The sequence below is a fragment of the Phalacrocorax aristotelis genome, chromosome 1 (genome assembly GCF_949628215.1).
Source record: "Phalacrocorax aristotelis chromosome 1, bGulAri2.1, whole genome shotgun sequence".
NCBI lineage: Eukaryota > Metazoa > Chordata > Aves > Suliformes > Phalacrocoracidae > Phalacrocorax > Phalacrocorax aristotelis.
This window is the reverse complement of record NC_134276.1, coordinates 27,433,850-27,441,393: the sequence shown is the minus strand read 5'-3', so window position 1 is coordinate 27,441,393 and position 7,544 is coordinate 27,433,850.

Here is a 7,544-nt window from a genome sequence, read left to right as displayed (position 1 = left end):
AACATACTAAAAGGTGGAGGCTCTGTTGTTCAAGTGATCAGGAAAATACTCCACATCTTTTCACACAATGTTTCTCTTGCTATCCTTCACTGTCATTTTAATTAAAGTTTAGTTGTTCATGTTAAATAGGAACACAGGACAAACTCATCCCCCCTCTACCGTTATGTTTTTCTATTCCATCAGTGCATCCTGTGGGATAACAGAAGGATCCAGGTTAGAGAACCCCGCTGGAGGCCACCAGCCCAGAGCAGAGCTAACCTCTCAGCCAGAACAGGTGCTCCAGGCTTATTCCTTTGACCTCTGGGCATCTCCAAGGACAGAAGTCCCACCACATCACTGCGCATCCTGCCCCAGTGCTTAAACATTTTCATGCTGAAGTATTTTTCCTCATCTGCAGATAGAGCCTCCCTTGCTGCAAGCTGCAGCTGCTGCCCCCCAGCCTTAGCCATGCCCCTCAGAAATCCTGTTCTGGCTTCTAATAAGCTTCCTTTAAGCAGTTGAAAACAATTAAGTTTTCCTTAGCCACTTTTTCTCCAGGCTAAATAAATGCTGCTTCCTCAGTCATGGGCAAAACAGACTTGAGTTAGGGAAAATTAATTTAATTTATTGCCAATTAAAATAGATACTTAACTACCAATTTGGTTAGTGGGGGGGGGGGGGGAGAGGCAAACTTTAAAACATCTTTCCTCCCCATATTCCCAGGCTCAGCTTCACTCCACACTCCTCTCCCCACCCTGAACACTGCAGTCAGTATGTAATGGCTCCCCTCCACCACTCCATCTTCCTCACACTTCCCCCTGCTGTGGCATGGATCATCTCTACAGGCTGCAGGGGATATCTTCTCTGGGGCCACATAGTACCTCCTCTTCCTTCAGTCTTTGTCTTCCCTCAGCTTCCTCCTCTATCCGGTGTTTTCTTCCCTTTCTTAAACACACTTTCCAAGAGGCTCCACCATCTTGGCTGAGGGGCTCATCTGTGCCCTGCCATGGGTCCATTGGAGCCAGCTGTGCCTGGCACAGGGCAGCCCCATCCACTCCTCAGAGGCCACCCTGCAGCCTCCTCTGCCAACACCTTGCCACACACACAGAGTATACTTATTTAATTAGATGATCCCTAACTCAATCCTCTTCTACTGCAGGCCCTCCATCCACCCAGCCCTCAGAGACGGGGAGGCCTCAACACAATTCTGCCAGGAAATATGCCATTGCACACTTCAGGCTTTGCCATGTCCTTCACCACTAAGTCACCTGCCCCCTTCAGACTTTTACCTACATACACTGTTTATCCTCCTTTCCCTTATTTGCTTCCACTAGACTTACAAAAAAAGAGTTAAGAAGTCACAGCCATGTTTGACCATCCAAGCACAACTGAGGTGAGCATTAGTAGAAACAAAATGGTGACCAAATTCCATGCCCTCACCTCTGAAATTTAAAGAAAAACCTTGAAGAGCTTAAAGTCCTTTGGTGGCACTGATTCTAGGCAAAAAAAATAAAACCAACTACAGATGATATTTAATACTGGCTTAGTAATTGTAATTAGTATATATCTGTAGTGCTTCTCAATACAGAAGATATCTGGCCAACTCCTGCCTAACTGATGGCTTTGGTAACTTGTCAGGAGGCAGAGAGACTGCCTTTGATTCATATACACTGGGGAAAAAAAGAATTGGTGAATCAGCTTTCATTACAAGCAGGCTTCGGCAAGAGTCATATCTTCAGCAGCATGTAGCTGCCAGCGCTTACTCTCAATACTCATTAGAAAGTTACTTTCCTCAGGGAGTGTGGGCATTAGTGTCCCACAGCTTACACCAACTGCATTCATGAGACCATGAGAGTTGCACCCCACCCTCCAGTGACCATGTTTTAAGAGGATGTTCAGTAACTGAGAGAAGTGCTATAAACACTCAAGAGCTAGAAATAATTTCTTACTATAAAAAGCATGGAAACCTCAGTTCATTTTGTTTACAAGAAAAAAAACCATGGGGTAACTTAATTGTTGTGGTTACATTCTCACATGAGAATCAAATACAGTTAGTGAAGGGCTCTTTAACCTAGCTGGGAAAAGGAAAAACTAAAGGATTTTAAATTAGAGTCAGCTATGCAGAAGTCAAAAATAGGGATGTTCTAATGTCAAGGGTGATTTAGCAGCAAACATGGTTAAACAGGTATAAAAGGCAGAAAGTCAGATAATCTCTTTTGACCTTAAAAATCTATGCATCTATACAGACAGCATCAACTAAGGCTCTATACACTCTGACCCTATATTGAACAAAAAACCCAACCACTTTTTGTTGCCAACGCCTAAACCGTAAACAGGCCTTCTAGTTAACCATTGCTCACAACTATCCTAACATACCACTTGCCTCAAATATATATATATAGGTTTCTTCCATGGCTGAAGTACAATGTGAGACTGTTCATACACAGGGTAACTTAAAAGGTTCAGAGAGTAGAACCACTGGTGAAACAAATGAAAAACACTCTGCTCAGCAGGACCCTTTAAAACATTTATTAAAGACAGAATTAATACAAATGGGACTTAATGAACTAAGCAAAAGAGTTATGTTAGGGACCCTCTGAACAAGAGGAAGCCATGTTCCCATTCAACCCCTGCACAATGGGATCAGCCACAACAAGATTACCCACTCATTTTGGTCCCAGTGCTTACTGGTGAACACTGGAGGCTTCGTGTGTCTGCTTGGCTCTCTGCAGTGAAACGCAGAACTTTCCTTTGGGAAAAATGCAAGGAGCTCAGCCTTTTACTAAACAATGCAATGTTCCAGGTCAGCACCGCTTTTGTTGATGGGCTTGTAATTGTCTCTATGCTCTGCATCCAGGGTTAATAGTCAAAATATGTGTAAAATATGTTCCTATCTTAAATTCTGACCATGGGGTAAACAAGCTGTGGTTAACATTTCATGAGCTAACATAGAATCAACCCCCTATACATAAGCAATACTGTAATCATTGGCTAATTACACTGTGTTGAATATTTCTATAACATTTACTGTTGGGTGCAGTATTCATAACAGCCTTTCCCCATTTCTAGGAAAAGGTGAGAAGCTGATGATTCTGGGTCATTCATGTACCATGTGAAATGCAGGCCCCATTTGAAAACAGTATGAGATTTAGTGAAGTTTTTACTAGTTCAATATAGTGGCACTCAAGAAGGGTAACAAACAAAAAAACAGTGATAGACTTTAAACCTTTAGCAGAGTCACTTATAGAACATTGAGGACAGATAGCTTCATTACATTTAATACTGTAATGAGCTTTTTTTAGTTTTAATATTACATTGAATTTTATACCATTACGCTTAATGTTACTCTTGAATTTTTCAGTGTCTTTAATACCAATTAGCACAAAGAAATTGCTAGAACCTCCTTAAGCATCTGGAGAGTGATCACTTCATCACATCATACAAGGAAAAAAATCCCAAAGATTCTAGAATATTACATGTTCAGCCACCTGTGGAAGCTTTTCCTATCCCAAAGCATCCAGAAGTTTCTCTTCTCCAGATGGAGGAAACAACAACTTTTTAATTAATATTGTGTTCTGCTAGAGGCAATTCAGTACAGTATTGATACAATGTCAATGATGTAGTCATCTTGGTAATTAGATTAATGAGTCTAGATTTGTTGGGGTTTTGGGAGTTTTGTTTTGCTTTTAAAAAACTCCTTTTCTCTTTACAAGATAGCTGTGAAAGGTTCTGGAGATTTCATCTGACAATAAATTAAAAGGATTTTCCCAGTTTAAGTCCAGTCAGCATTTGCTTTAACACAGTGGAAGTTACAGATATCAGCAGTTCCCAGACTGTAACCTCTGCGTTGGCCCAAAGAATGGTACTAAACAGCAGAACCCACTCGTACATCCCTTACATATTGCCCAGCTCAGTGGTCTGAGAGCACTGGCAGTGGTTGTGCTGTGAGTTTCATGATGGCCTAACATTCATGCACTAAGACAAGAAGCTATTTACAGAAAGTACAGCTTTGTGAGGCATAATCTAGCAGACTACAGCAAAGCTTTCTGCCCTGATTACTTGCTGGGGAAAAAAAAATAAATAGGGCCAAAGCCTGTTTACTCCCTGCCAGGCTTGTCATTTCACCCAGTGATACAGGATAGCTAGCTAAAAAAAGGCTAGAAGCCAACTTCTTGTTTAAGACTTGGTGCAGGGAGATGCTTTTAAAAACAGGTATACTCTATTCAGCAGTACTGTGTCAGTCCTGCATGATGGGAGATTTATTATTTGCTGGCTCTAAGCCAGGAGCCCTGCACAGCATTACCCCGCTGGCAAAGGAGCATCTGCAGAGCCCCATCCTCATTCCATATCATTTGAAAGTTGTGAGCATTCACTGAATGAAGAGAAAAAGAGACAGAGGAAGGAGTACAGTGTTCAGCCAGCAGATGCACAGGCATATGTGGAAAATTGCATTTGTTCACAGGTGCTCAATTGCCTACTGAAGATATGCATGCATGATGTGAATATGCTCTGTTCTCCCCCATACCTCTTTTACTCAGAGACAGCAACAACTCCCAAAAGCTGCTACTGTTAGCCAGAACATGTACTTTCTCCTAGCTAATGTCCATGGAGCACCTCAGGCAGCCTATGCCTCTGTGCATATGACAACTGGTCCAGCAACTGTCTGTATGGATATCTGTATGGATATCTGCAAAAAGCTCAAAAACAATAAGGAACCTAGGCTCAGTCACAGCTCAGCAACATAACTGTCCAAGTAGAAAACATTTCCATTTGACTCAAAAAATGCTTTACTGACAAGTTTTGCATGTAATAATATTACATCTCTGCTGCAGTACTCAGATGACTGCTCTGGATACAACCTTCCCACTGACTTGACTCTACAAATGCATCTTCTGACTTCTGTCTAGAGGCTAAAGATGGCAGCAAATACATTTTAGAAATAGTTGCAGACAAATAAAAAAAGGTATAGATTTGAATGGGTGAGCAGCTTGTAAAGGTAAAACTCAATTCAAGTTGGGAACAGAACAAGGAAAACACGATTAAGATCCAAAAAAGGACACTTAAAACACCACAAATGGAGCAATAGTTGTCATACAAAACCATTGTCCATCTAGCTAAATTACCTTGAAACGAGTTAACACTGAAGCTTTCAATGAGCAGGAGGAACACCTTCTAACTTAAAAATTCTCATTGAATTTCTCCCCCCTCTAGATAGGGCTGAATCATCTGGCAGGAATTCCCCTCTTTCTTGCACAAACCATACAAGCTCTAATACTACAAGAGCTTCATCTGCCCAGCCTTCAATACAAGGAGATAATCTTCCATCAGACCTGCTTCAACAGAACACTTGTGTCATGAACATTAACAGTTTCCATCATTTTTATCCTGTCTGAAGCAAGTTTTAAGTCAACATCAGATAGCCCTATTTGTTTAGCCAGGACAAAGATCTAACTGAAAGTGTTGGATAAACTAGTGCGAAAAGTCAAACTTCACAGTACAAGACTACAGGTATTCTGAAAAGTTGCATTTATTTTCTTCAAGCATCCCTGGAGCACCATGTGCAAGAGCCACTGCAGCTGACAACCCTACATTGCAGCTTCACTAGATCCTGGTTACACTTAATAAAAAAATAACTGAATATAACTATTGTTGCAGTGATCTTACACGTTGCCAGTCTACCCAGAAACATGTGAAAAATTAGTCCAAGACGAAATAGCTTTCCGGAGCTCTGACCCAGCATCCTTTTGGCAAACAGGTTGACTTTCCCCTCAAGACACAGACCAAGGACACTGGTGCCCTCTTCTGGCTGTATTCTTTGGAGACCATCAGAATACAGTATCACTAGTATTCTTACTGTAAGTCAACTCACTCTTTGCTTCTGGTTTAACACAATAAAAGGCTCGAGGTCTTTTCTTGTATGGCTGAACCCGAGAATATTTTTATGTGCCTCTTCAGTAAAGAGGTGACAATACATCACAGCATTGGGACTTGTTCCTAAGCATGTGCTATGCAAATACAATTCAGAGTGAACCTGGTTCTATCACCTCAACATCTCACTCCACTGTCACATGGAAGAACAGCACTGCTGTTACTGCTCATCTGCGGTCTGGTTTGCCATCCATTTTGTTAATTTCCAGATATTTCTATCTTCCATATGAGGAGTAAAAAGAACCAAATGGAGATGTGTCTGGTTTGAAATACATCACACTTCAGTTTCTGCCTAGATAGGGATAGGATTTACAGTATTCTACTCTAAGCAGCTCACTGATTAGTACAAAGTGCCTGATGTATTGAATACTGTGGGGTCTAGGACTCTCCTAATTTTTTAAGGGGTTTTTTTTGGGTGGTTTTTTTTTATGTTACACTCAAAACACAATAACAAACAGAAAAGGCAGCTTGGCTGCAGATGGTGGAAGACGACGACTATTTCTTGCAAGAACTCCATGCTTTATCATGAGCCTGTTCTTCCAGCACTTGGGTCCAGTAATGCTCCTCTATGTTCAAATGAAGAGGGTCTGAACATCTTAAAGACAAGGACCAAGGACTCCCTTATCATTTAGCTAGGTATTGACTGGTATTAGTAACAGGGACACTTGGTCATTCTGGGCACATTGCTAAGACAAAAGGAGGGCAGGCAGCGAGCACGAGCACTGACCACAGCCACCCACACAGCCTATTAGCTCACACTGATTATTTTGTCCCGCTCCAACAAGCTCACCCCAGAACAAATCTGCTGAAAAAAAAGAGCTAGCCCTAATCATCATGGAAACAAGCCAAATAGAGACAGACATTTGGCCAGGAATCAGCCCTATCTCAGCCCACAATTATTTTTCAGTACCAGCACAGCCTAGCTAGAGAAGCACTGTACAAAACTCCAGGACAGTGCCATAATTTTAGCATCTTCAAGAGGATTAGGCCCAGGACTGTCTGGTCTTTCTTTTCTTTGCTTAGTTTAGATGCAAGTTAATTTGATAAGGGTAGGCATGTACTTTAGGATTAAGTGTACCATCTGCTCAGTATCTTTCTGCAGACCGTCCTGGAAGTTTGTCTGTGCTAATTCTCCTCAATGTTTGCACTGCTGCCCCAAGCAGGGGGCGGGGGCACTGACAAACCCCAAGCAGGGCACAGGATTGCTAGGACTGGCTACATTAGCTACTCATCACAAAAACTGTCTAAGCCAATGTTTCTCTATGTGTCTGCAGAAACATCAGATAAAGTGTACATCCTCCATAGATGCATCGCCAGGGATGTTCATCACAGGCACCTCATCCTGCAAAGGTTTGTATTTTTTATATTAAGTGGATGCAATCTGAACAAGCATCCAAGAGAAAGTCTGAGCTTACCTTAGAAGAGAAGAAAAACTATGAAGCAGACAAGAGCTAAGAAGTATTCAGTGAGACTCATAATTGATGCAGTGGGAAAATACATACACGCAGTATAACTAGCAGAGGACCTAACAAAGTTCACAAGACTCAGTTGACAGGGGTCTAGAACATCTGAGTGGTAGGGGAGGGATCCGTACCTTCTCCGGTTCACATCTGCCTAGCAGAGTCTGCACAGCTCTT